The sequence below is a fragment of the Phocoena sinus genome, chromosome 3, assembly GCF_008692025.1.
Source record: "Phocoena sinus isolate mPhoSin1 chromosome 3, mPhoSin1.pri, whole genome shotgun sequence".
Lineage (NCBI taxonomy): Eukaryota > Metazoa > Chordata > Mammalia > Artiodactyla > Phocoenidae > Phocoena > Phocoena sinus.
In genome coordinates, this window is record NC_045765.1 from 132,570,083 (window position 1) to 132,582,711 (window position 12,629).

At 38.1% G+C, this 12,629-nt stretch overlaps 1 protein-coding gene and 1 non-coding gene across 3 annotated transcripts in view; one reads left to right on the forward strand and one right to left on the reverse strand.

Moving 5' to 3' along the window:
* Positions 1-12,629, reverse strand: part of NDUFS4 (NADH:ubiquinone oxidoreductase subunit S4) — a 121,911-nt gene that overhangs the window by 98,560 nt on the left and 10,722 nt on the right. The gene's annotated exons all lie outside the window — the stretch shown is intronic.
* TRNAG-CCC lies at positions 7,819-7,891 on the forward strand. Its single transcript has one exon. It is a non-coding gene; the product is annotated as a tRNA-Gly (tRNA).

Consider the following 12,629-nt stretch of genomic DNA (forward strand, 5'->3'; position numbering starts at 1 on the left):
TCCATGGAAAAACTGTCTTCCATAAAACCAGTCCCTGGTGCCAAAAAGGTTGGGGACCACTGCTTTAAACACTAATAGATTCCATACTTGCTTTTATTTCTAAAATAAATAGAACTGAACAAATTTAACTAAGTAAAATCATGTGGTTTGCTTAATGTGGACTATAACAGAAGAAAGTTATTCTCAGTCTCAAGTCAGGATTTATTCTGTATATTGTCTACTGTGCCACTCCAAAATCTACATTATAATAGCTACAGAGCTACTTAGATAGAAAAAAATTACTACTGGCAATTATTTAAATTTGCAGTACAATTCCATCTTTTCCATTCTGCCTTTGATGGAAAACTTTGCAGTCATAGTGAAGACCCAATTCACCAAAAAGCTGTCTTTCTGACAGAATTCCATTTACATGTTTTAGTAAATGTTTCCACAAGATAAAGTTTGAAACAAGGATATCACAAAAAAACAAAATTACAGGTCAATATCACTGATGAACATAGATGCAAAACTCCTCAACAAAATACTAGCAAGCTGAATCCAACAATACATTAAAAGGATCATACACCATGATGAAATGGGATTCATCCCAGAGATGCAAGGATTTTTCAATATCCACAAATCAATCAGTGTCAATCAGTGATACACCACATCAGCAAACTGAAGAATAAAACCCTATGGTCATCTCAAGAGTTGCAGAAAAAGCTTTTGATAAAATTCAACATCCATTTATGATAAAAACTCTCCAGACATAGAGGGAACCTACCTCAATATAATATAGGCCATATATGACAAACCCACGGCTAACATCATACTCAACAGTGAAAAGCTGAAAGCATTTCCTCTAAGATCAGGAACAAGACAACGATGTCCACTCTTGCCACTTTTATTCAACATAGTTTTGGAAGTCCTAGCTACAGCAATCAGAGAAGCAAAACAAACAAAAGGAATCCAAACTGTAAAGAAAAAATTAAAACTGCCACTGTTTGCAGATGACATGATACTATACACAGAAAATCCTAAAGATGCCACCAGAAAACTACTAGAACTCATCACTGAATTCAGTAAAATTGCAGAACACAAAATTAAAATACATAAATCTTTTGCATTTGTATACAGTAACCAACAAAATATCAGAAAGAGAAATTAAGGAAACAATCCCATCTACCATCACATCAGAAAAAATAAAATACCTAGGAATAAACCTACCGAAGGAGGCAAAAGCCTTGTACTCCAAAAACTGTAAGATACTACTGAAAGAAATTGAAGATGACACAAACAGATGGGAAGATATACCTGTGTTCTTGGATTGGAAGACTGAATATTATTAAAATGACCATTCTACCCAAGGTAGTCTACAGATTCAATGCAATCCTATCAGTTTATCAATGACATTTTTCACAGAACTGAAACAAAAAAATTTTTTAATTTGTATGGAAACACAAAAGACCCTGAATAGCCAAAACAATCCTGAGAAAGAAGAATGGTGCTGAAGGAATCATACTTCCTAACTTCAGACTATACTACAAAGCTACAGTAATCAGAACAGTATGGTACTGGCACAAAAACAGACACATAGATCAATGGAACAAGGCAGAAAGCCTAGAAATAAACCCACACACTTACGGTCAATTAATCCATGACACAGGAGGCAAGAATATACAAAGGAGAAAAGACAGTCTTTCAATAAGTGGTGCTGGGAAAACTAGACAGCTATTTGCAAAGAATGAAATTAGAACATTCGCTAACACAAAACACAAAAATAAAACTCAAAATGGATTAAAAACCTACATGTAAGGCTGGATACTACAAAACTCGTAGTGGAATACGTAGGCAGAACTCTCTTTGACATAAACCACAGCAATATTTTTTTGGGATCTCTCTCCTACAGTAATGAAAACAAAAGCAAAAATAAACAAATGAAACCTAGTTGAACTTAAATGCTTTTGCACAGCAAAGAAAATCATAATCAAAACAACAAGACAGCCTACAGAATGGGAGAAAATATCTGCAAACAATGCAATGAAAAGGGATTAATTTCCAAAATATATAAACAGCTCATGCTGCTCAATATCAAAAAAACAAACAACCCAATCAAAACATGGGCAGAGGGTTTCCCTGGTGGTGCAGTGGTTGAGAGTCCACCTGCCAATGCAGGGGACACAGGTTCGTGCCCTGGTCCGGGAAGATCCCACATGCCACGGAGCGGCTAGGCCCATGAGCCATGGCCACTGAGCCTGCGCGTCCGGAGCCTGTGCTCTGCAACAGGAGAGGCCACAACAGTGAGAGGCCCGCGTACCGCAAAAAAAAAAAAAAAAATGGGCAGAAGACCTAAATAGACATTTCTCCAGAGAAGACATACAGATGGCCAACAGGCACAGGAAATGATGCTCAACATCACTAGTTATTAGAGAAATGCAAAATCAAAACTATAATGAGGTATCATCTCACACCAGTCAGAATGGCCATCATTAAAAAGTCTACAAATAATAAATGCTGGAGAGGGTGTAAAGAAAAGGGAACCCTCCTACTCCTACACTGTTCGTGGGAATGTAAATTGGTGCAGCCATTATGGAAAACAATATGGAGGTTGCTTAAAAAACTGAAAATAGCATTACCATATGATCCAGCAAGCCCACTCCTGGACATATATCTGAAGAAAATGCTAATTCCAAAAGATACATGCACCCCAATGTTCGTAACAGTATTATTTACCATAGCCAAGACACGGAATCAACCTAAAAGTCCACTGATGAACGGATAAAGATGATGTGGCGTGCGTGTGCGCACATACACACACACATATATATACACAATGGAATATTACTCGGCCATAAAAAAGAATGAAATAATGTCATTTGCAGCAACATGGATGGACCCAGAGATTATCATACTGAGTAACTCAGACAGAGAAAGACAAATACCATATGACATCACTTATATGTGGAATCTAAGAAAATGATACAAATGAGCTTATTTACAAAACAGAAATAAACTCACAGACATAGAAACCAAACTTATGGTTACCAAAGGGGAAAGGGAGGGAGGGATAAATTAGGAATTTGGGATCAACAGATACATACTACTATATATAAAACAGATAAACAACAAGGACCTACTGTATAGCACAGGCAACTATATTCATTACCTTGTAATAACATATAATGAAAAAGAATCGATATATATGTATAACTGAATCACTGCTGTACATCTGAAACACTGTAAATAACTATACTTCAATTTTTAAAAAAGGATTAAAAAAAGATAAAGTCTGCAATATGTAATACTATTGTTCAATATAAGGAAGAAGCAGGACACATCATAAAATGAAAAAAAGTCATCATTTTTCCAGTAATCTATAAAATCATTGCCCATGATGCTTACATTTAAACCCCAAATAGTTATTTCATAAGGAAAACAAAAATCTAAAATGCTATCCTGCTTAAGGAGATGCTGCTATGAAATATTTTAAATTTTCTATACTGTTGCATAATCAAATGAGCCCACAGATATTTAGTGAGAATCTAAGTTCTGTGTTATACTGTGAAAGGAAAAAGGTGAAGAAAATAGTTCCTTCTCTCGAAGAACTTAAGACTATTGGAAAACACAGACAAGGAAATAGGCCATCATAATGAAGCATAACTATTACTAGAAAGAGGTAAGACATAAGAACAAGGCACTCTAAGACCACACAGAATTGGCATTTAACCTAAGCTTGTGAATTCAAATAGTGCTCCTTAGAGAAAGTGATGGTTAAAGTGCCACCTGAAGGATAAATAGACCTTAAATAGGCAAAGGGTGTTGAGGTGGAGTAAGGGAAGGAAAGGACAGAGGGGAAAGCAGAAGAAACAGTCTAAGCAGACAGAACCGTAATCACATAGGAGAGAGTAAGAGAGCATACAAATGCCAGGAGACAGGGATAGCAAGTAGTTCAGAAACACCAAAATATAATTTGTATATGGCTGGAGATTGGGCCAGAAGGGAACTGAGGAGAGGATGAATGCCAAAAAATGAACAGAAGATATGAGCAGGGAATATGAAGGCCTCTGTGGCATGTTGAGAAGTTTGGACTTTATCCTCCAGGCAACATGGAGAACAAATTAATACCAATGGCAAGCAGACCAGTTAGGAGGCTGGACGATAGTAACTGCAGTTGCAGTAAGGATGGAATTGAATGGGAGTTAGGAAAATGAATACTAGGATTGAACGACATTGATAGGAGGCCTAAGAGAGGGAGGAGACAAGAATGATACATAGGAGGGACTGGGGGTTAGGACATCAACAAAAAAAAAAAAAAAAAAAAAAAAGAATGATACATAGGTTTCTGGCTCAGATAACTGGCTGGGTGTTGGTAACAGTAACTAAGAGGGAGAATGAATGAAGTGGTGGAAGAGATGATCATTATCAAATTGTTTCAGATATGCTATGATTAAGATGCCTGTGAAAAATCCAAGTGGTTAGTTCTAAAGGTCTAGAATTCAAGAAAAAGATGCAGAGTCATATCTTAGATGGAAAGTAGGTCCTAAAGTCAGTGTGTTAGGCAAAAACTGCAAACAGTAAAAATTATCTTTGGAAATTCGTTAGGAAGCCCTTTCACCTCACAGTGGAGACCCACATACCATCTCTTAATAAGCCAGTCCTCTAGCACTGGGACAAACTGCTGTTTCTTTGGTTGAGTACTAAATGATCACTAAGTAGAACATGAAAGATCCAACTTGAATTTTTAAATGCTTTTAAAACATTTTCTACTGTTATCTTCCATGTATATGGGTTGACTTTCTTCTGTGAAGAGTGTATATGATGCAAATGAACTATATACATTTAAGCTTTCATATAAATAGATGGTAACTGAAGTCACATTAGATAATGAGATACAGGAAGAGTGTACTAGTTTCCTACTGCTGCTGTAACAAATACCACAAAGTTGGTGGATTAAAACAACACAAATTTACTCTCTTACAGTTTTGGAGGTCAGAAGTCCAAAATGAGTCTCACAGAGCTAATATCAATGTGTCAGCAAGGCTGGTTCCTTCCAAAGGTGCCAGGGGAGAATCTGTTCCTTGTCTTTTCCAGCTCTTACAGGCTGCCTTACCATGTGGTCAAATCACTCTGGTCTCTGCCTCCATGGTGATATTTCCTTCTCCTCTGACACCTCCTGTGTCTTTCTTATGTGAACCATTTTGATTACATCAGGCCCAATAGGATAACTTCCCATCTCAAGAGCCTCAATTTAATCATACCTAGAAAGTCACTTTTGCATCCAAGGTAATAGTAATATTCACATGTTCTGGGGATTAAGACATGGACATTTTGGGGACTTCCCTGGTGGCACAATGGTTAAGACTCCATGCTCCCAATGCAGGGGGCCTGGGTTCGATCACTTGTCAGGGAACTAGATCCCACATGCATGCTGCAACTAAGAGTTCGCATGCCACAACTAAGGAGCCCACCTGTCACAACTAAGGAGCCCATGTGCCGCAACTAAGAAGCCAGCAAGCTGCAACTAAGAAGGCCATGTGCCGCAACTAAGGACCATGTAAGCTGCAACTAAGACCCAGTGCAACCTAAATAAATAAATATTAAAAAAAAAAAGACATGGAGATTTTAGGCCAAATGGGTATCATTCAGCCTATCACAGAGAGTATGCAAAGAATAAAGGTATTGGTAGTTCTTCAATTGAATGGTGAGTCCACGTCAATTCATTTTGCCATTATGCTTCCTTACATATATGTTACATACATTCATGTGTATATAAAATATATAATGTAAAACACTTTTATAAAAGTAAAGAACTATAAATCAAACTCTGAGAAACACTAGCAGTTCAAGGAATGGACAAAAGATGATGGGCATTCAAAGGGAACTGAGGAGTAAAGCCAAAATAGAAGTGAAAGGAAGAATCTTTCAAGTATGAGAAAGTCATCCTTTTGGATTGCAACGATCATGTAAGATAAGTACTGAGAAGAGTCTATTCATTTAGTAACAGGTTCACTGTTGACCTTGATGAAAGCTATTTCAGTGGAATGGTGGATACAAAAATAGATTACACTGAGCTGAGGAGTGCATGGGAGGTCACGATCTGGAAAAAGCCAGGTGCAGATAAATCTTTTACATACTAGTGAATAAAATACTGTAAATAAACAGACAAAATCTAAGATGCTCCAATAATCCAGGAAGAGGAACTAGAATATAGGTAAGATTTATGAAAGGAGGGGGGAAAAGAGGTGGGGAAGAAAGAAAGGAATAAAAACTAAAAGAAAGAAGCCACAAAAGAAAGAATAATAATGATGATGTTAATGATGGTGATAATTTTGTTGTTACAATTTATTAGGCCTTAGCATATGCTGCACACTGCCCCGAACACTTTATATACTTTATGAAACAGATTATTATGTCCAATTTACAGAACATAAAACAGGCACAAAGTAGACAGAGCAAGAAATGTCAGAGGTGGCACTCAAATGTCGGTAGTTGACTCTAAAACATGTGCTCCTAACTACTGTATTAACTGATGTGATGGCGCCAATACAGTATTTTAAGTATGAAAAAGCTAAGAATGGAAAAAAAAAAAAAAAAAAAAAAAAAAAGCTAAGAATGGCAGAATTAGCCAGAAGCTAATTAGCTAAGAAACTAAGAATTAGCTTGGCAGCATGGCTAATATCGGGAGTTAGAAGAAAATCTCTGGAAAGCAGTTCTTCCCAAAGCTAGAGTCAAGGACACTAAGTAAAGAGATTTTAAGGGAGTTGGCCACATCAACAGTTTGAACTCAAAACCAAAAGATTAAATTGGGGACCAAAATAAAAACTTGAGCCCTAAAGAGGGGCCATTTACAAGCAGTAACTAAGATGTACTTAAACCATTAACTTCAGCAGCAGCAGAATACCAATGTTTTAAGTCTCAATTGAAGGAAAAGAAAACCGAAATTTGTGAAATAACCCCAGATGCACATTGTATCCATACCACTACTAACTATGCACTAACATGGTATGCTGAAACACATTAATAAGATGGACAACAAGGCTACCACCAAGGTAATCAGAGAAGACAGTGGGACAGGAGCAAGAGCCTAAAAGATAGCAGTAAAGGGGCTTCCCTGGTGGCGCAGTGGTTGAAAGTCCGCCTGCCGATGCAGGGGGCGCGGGTTCGTGCCCCGGTCTGGGAGGATCCCGCGTGCCGCGGAGCAGCTGGGCCCATGAGCCATGGCCGCTGAGCCTGCGCGTCTGGAGCCTGCTCCGTGGCGGGAGAGGCCACAGCGCTGAGAGGCCCGCGTACCGCAAAAAAAAAAAAAAAAAAAAGATAGCAGTAGAAAAAAGTTCTCATAACTACCATTAAATCATTTAGACAGTGTCAGTGAAAGGAAAATATATGCTCACCCAGAGAATGAGATCAACTAGGTTACTGGCCACTAGTACCTGTTACATTCTCAAATTCAAAGAAAACTCTGTAGGTTGACCTTTGTCTGCTGGGATGTTACAGTCACTGGTCAACTGGTACACAATACGGGAGTATTATGCCATCATGAATTCTTTAAACATGGAACTGTTCTCTTCCCTAGAGAACTTCTATTATTATTTACAGTTGAATGAGTTGTAAGACCTCAGTGTCCTGATCCTTTGTCATGTCCTTCAGAATATTGGTGAATAAAGCAAATTCTAATAAATATGAGTTATTTACAACCCTAGGAATAGATTAAACTATAATTATCAATAGACCATCTAAAATGAGATCATTCACTTTCATGAAATGAAATAACATACATAAAGCAATTACCACAGTGCCTAAGTGTTCAATAAATTATAGATATTAGAATTCTTAGGACAATCCCTGGTGGTCCAGTGGTTAAGACTCTGCACTCCCAATGCAGGGGGCCCAGGTTCGATCCCTGGTCGGGGAACTAAAATCCCACATACTGCAACTAAGTCTGCACGCCGCAACTACTAAGCCCACAAGCCACAACCAGAGAAGCCCACGCACCGCAACGAAGACCCAGTATAGCCAAAAATAAATAAATTAAAATGTTAAAAAATAAAAACTTTAAAAAAATAAATTAAAAGAATTCTTATTAGCAACTCCGCTCTCCCCAAAAAAGGTTGCAGAGACTCTTGAGTTATAAGGAAGCCTATAACCGATACCTTTGGTGCTCACATTACATTCCTTTGACCCATTTTTCTTTTCAGCCACAGCTATAGAAGCTCAGACTCGGGTCATCATCCAGTATCCCACCTGAAGTGAACTCATTATGCCTGAGGGTCTTCAGGAGCACTAGTATAGCTCAGAGTACAGAAGAGCTAACACCTTCAACCAAAGGGAAATGAGAACCAGTAGATAAATGTTCAAGCCTTCCAGCTTTCAAATGCATAATACTGAAAGGCATTCTGTATGCTTAGGAGATTCCAGTGGAACTGAGCCTCCTACTGCTTGCTCACTGCAGCAATCTCAATTATCACCCTTTTTCCTTCCTTCCCAGTCTCACTCCAGAGCTCCTCACTTCTAGTTCCTATGTCAACTCTCAAATAAACCACCTATACCCATGGTCTCATACTCTTCTTTGGGAAATGCCAATCTAAGACAAAGCCCATGCACAAGATCCTAAGAAATGATCACCTATCCTTGGATTGAACACTTTTACCCTAACACATTCATCCTAAAAGCAGATGTTACAAAGGCATACATCCTATTAAAGTGTAGAATTGCAGTCTTGGAGACTAGAAAAGAACCAAAAGCATTTATTGAATGAGTGAGCAAACTTAGCAAGCAAAATCCCAGAGTTCTTTAAGAAACAGGTAAGAGATCAGTCTATACAATATACACAAACATTATTTGTTCCCTAAAGATATTGCAGTATAAAATATTCCTGGTTCTTGGGACTTCCCTGGTAGCACAGTGGTTAAGAATTCGCCTGCCAATGCAGGGGACACGGGTTCGATCCCTGGTCCGGGAAGATCCCACATGCCACAGAGCAACTAAGCCCGCGCGCCACAACTACTGAGCCTGTGCTCTATCTAGAGCCCATGCACCTAGAGCTTGTGCTCTGCAACAAGAGAAGCCATCTCAATGGGAAGCCCTCGCACAGCAACGAAGAGTAGCCCCCTCTCGCAGCAACTACAGAAAGCCTGCGCACAGCAACAAAGACCCAACGCAGCCAAAAAATAAAAAATAAATGAATAAATAAAATATTCCTGGTTCTTAATTTTCGTTCAAGGGGCCCAGCTTTCATTACAACCAACTTCCAGAGTTTCTATAACCTATATGCATATGATACAACAGCATAAGTACAATTACAAACAATGACTATATCACAGTAAACCCTTAGTCTGTTTAATCTGACTCAACTGAGTATTCCCCCAAGATTTTTTTTTTAATAAATTATTTTATTTATTTATTTTTGGCTGCATTGGGTCTTCGTTGCTGCGTGCAGACTTTCTCTAGTTGCGGCGAGCAGGGGGCTACTCTTCGTTGTGGTGCACGGGCTTCTCATTGTGGTGGCTTCTCTTGTTGCGGAGCACACGGGCTCTAGGTGTGTGGGCTTCAGTGGTTGTGGCATGCGGGGTCAGTAGTTGTGGCTCATGGGCTCTAGAGCGCAGGCTTAGTAGCTGTGGCACACGAGCTTAGCTGCTCCACAGCATGTGGGATCCTCCCGGACCAGGGCTTGAACCCGTGTCCCCTGCATTGGAAGGCGGGCTCTTAACCACTGCGCCACCAGGGAAGCCCTCCCCCAAGATTTTTAAAGCTTGGTACCAAAGAAAGGGATTTTCAGTCCCTCCCTCATGATAAAGCTATGAGATATAAGCCTGAAAAAAACTTCAGTTTTTCAGTGTTAAATAGCTGAACACTACTGTGTTCCATCAGCTATGATATCTGCCACATCAAAAAAAAAACAAGCTGAAGTAGTAGCTGACAAATGGCAGAGACAAATTAGAGAGAGAACCTAGTAGCTTTCTAGCTCTGATCCCTGGGACCAGTTAGCAGTACCCTTGCCCTTTTCATTGCTTGATAATACCAATATAAACCAACTCTATCTTCTTATCTATGCTAGTCGTTTGAGTTTCTAGGTTTCTGTCACTCGCAACTGAGAACGGTCTAACACAAGAGCTAGTATAAACAAAACGTCATATAAGATCTAGTGCTCTCTATGCAAGGGCTACAAAAGCCTGGGATCCATGAATACCCTGGAAATGTAACTCTTGATTTTATATATTTGAGTGTATACACCTCTAGAAGGAAGTCACCAAAACTTCCATCAGTTACTCAAAATAAATCTCTGACTCCTACATCCTCTCAAAGAAATTAAGATTTATTTGTTGGTGGTCTAAAACAGTGACTCAATGTATTTTTCTGCCCATTTACATGGGCAACAAATTTCCATCTTTTATTAAATGTCATAATTTTCAACCAAATGCACATGTATTTTCTTTTAAACCCTTTCTCTGGCCCATTTCTAAGTTTCTTCCTCCTACCACAGTTGAGAATCAATGGTTTAGAATCTGATTCTATGAAGAACTTTTTGGGGGGTCACCTTTTAGATTTTTTAAACCTATTCAGATGTACTAAAATGCAAGAAATATTAGAATTTAGCTTTTAAATAATTCATCCTAGGCTGGCTGGCCCTGGTAAGATGTAGTAAGCACACTCTATCCTGTCTCTCCCACTGAATACAACCATAAATTCTGGACACGATGCTTGGAAAAGCTATTTGAACACTGAAAAGTAAATAGCAAGCAGATCAGGGAAGATTACCAGAATTCAAAGTATCAGTCAACCAGAGACGAGTTTACCATATTTTTTCCCTCCAGTAGCCCCTGCCTGAACTTAATGCAACTGGAAACCTAGAAATGAGCATTTCTGAAGGAGAAGCATTCTGTCCCAAGAAGCTAGAAGGGGAACTAACAGAAATGTCTGAGTGGGAAATCACCCATTTTTTTTCTTTTCTTTGTTTTCTCGTGCACCAAGTAGTAGGCAATCCTATGGCTTCCATACATGGAAATCTGCAAGAGCCAAAAACTAGAGGGAAGGAAACCTTCTTCTCCATTCATTGAAGTTGTGATTTTAAGAAGGTAGGACCAACACCTACTGCTTTCCTGTTTTTTTTCTCTCTCTGTCCTCCCATCCCTTAGCCCCTGATGCAAATGTAACTGTAGGACTGCACTACAAAACAAGGTAGCAAGAGCCACAAGTTCCTAGACGGAAACTAAAAAGGGAAACCCCATGGAATCAGGTCTTCAGAACATAATGGAATTAAACTAGAAATCAGAAACAGAAAAATGAGAGGAAAAATCTCCAAATTCTTGGAAATTAAAACACTTCTAAATAATCCATGTATCAAAAAGGAAGTTTGGAGGGAAATAAGATATTTTGAACCCAAAGATAATAAATACAACATATCAAAATTTGTGGGATGGAACTAAAGCAATTCAAAAGAAAACAGAAGATGAAGAAGTCCTTCCTAGCTCATTTTGGGTCCAGTATTATACCGATATCAAAACAAAAATAGAACAAAAAAAGAAAACTACAACCAATATCCTTCATAAATATAGATGTAAAAAGCCTCAACAAAGTATTAGCAAATCAGACACAGAAGTATATAAAAAGAATTAAATAACACAACCAAGTGGGATTTATCCTGAGAATGCAAGGCTGCTTCAGTTATTTGAAAAATCAACATAATTCAACATATTGACAGGCTAAAGAAGAAAAACCATAATAATATATCAACTGATACAGAAAGGCATTAGATAAAATATAACATCCATTCATGATTAAAACCTATTAGCAATCTAGGAGTAGAAACTTCCTCAATCTGATAAAAGGCATTTCTACCAAAAAAAATCTTTAGCTAACATTATATTTAACGGTGAAAAACTGAAAGATTTCCCTTAAGATCAGTAAATGGCAAGAATGTCTACTGTCACCACCCTTGTTTAACACTTCTGGAGACCAAAAAGAAACAAAGGTATAGAGAGATTGGACAGAATAAATAAACTGTCCCTAGTCACATACTACATGATTACCTACTTAAAAAATCCCCAAGAATCTACAAAATACATAAAGAACTAACAAATGAATATAGCAAGGTTGCCTGCTCAAACACACAAAAATCAGTCCTATTTCTATATATGGCAATGTACAATTACAAACTGAAATTTTAAAAACAAGGCTATTTACCACAGCTCCCCCAAACTGAGATATGTAGGCATAAATCTAACAGAACATACAGGATCTGCAGATTCAAAACTATGAAACACTGATGAAAGAAATCAATAAATAAATGAAGAGACGTCCATATATATGGACTGGAAGGTTCAGCATAGTAAAAATGACAACTCTCCTCAAATTAATCTATAGATCTAAAACAACACCAATCAAAACCTCAGGTGGATTTTTCAGAGATATGGATAAAAATGATTCTAAAATTTAGACAAAAAGGTAAAGGAACTAGAATAGCTAAAAAAATTTTGAAAAACAAGAATGAAATTGGAAAAATCACAACTCCTCAATTACATTAACTATAAAGCTATAGTAATCAAGGCTATGTGGTATTGGCAAATGGATTTAGATAAATGGAACAGACCCAGACAAATACAATCAACTGATTGGGCTTCCCTGGTGGCGCAGTGGTTGGGAGTCCACCTGCC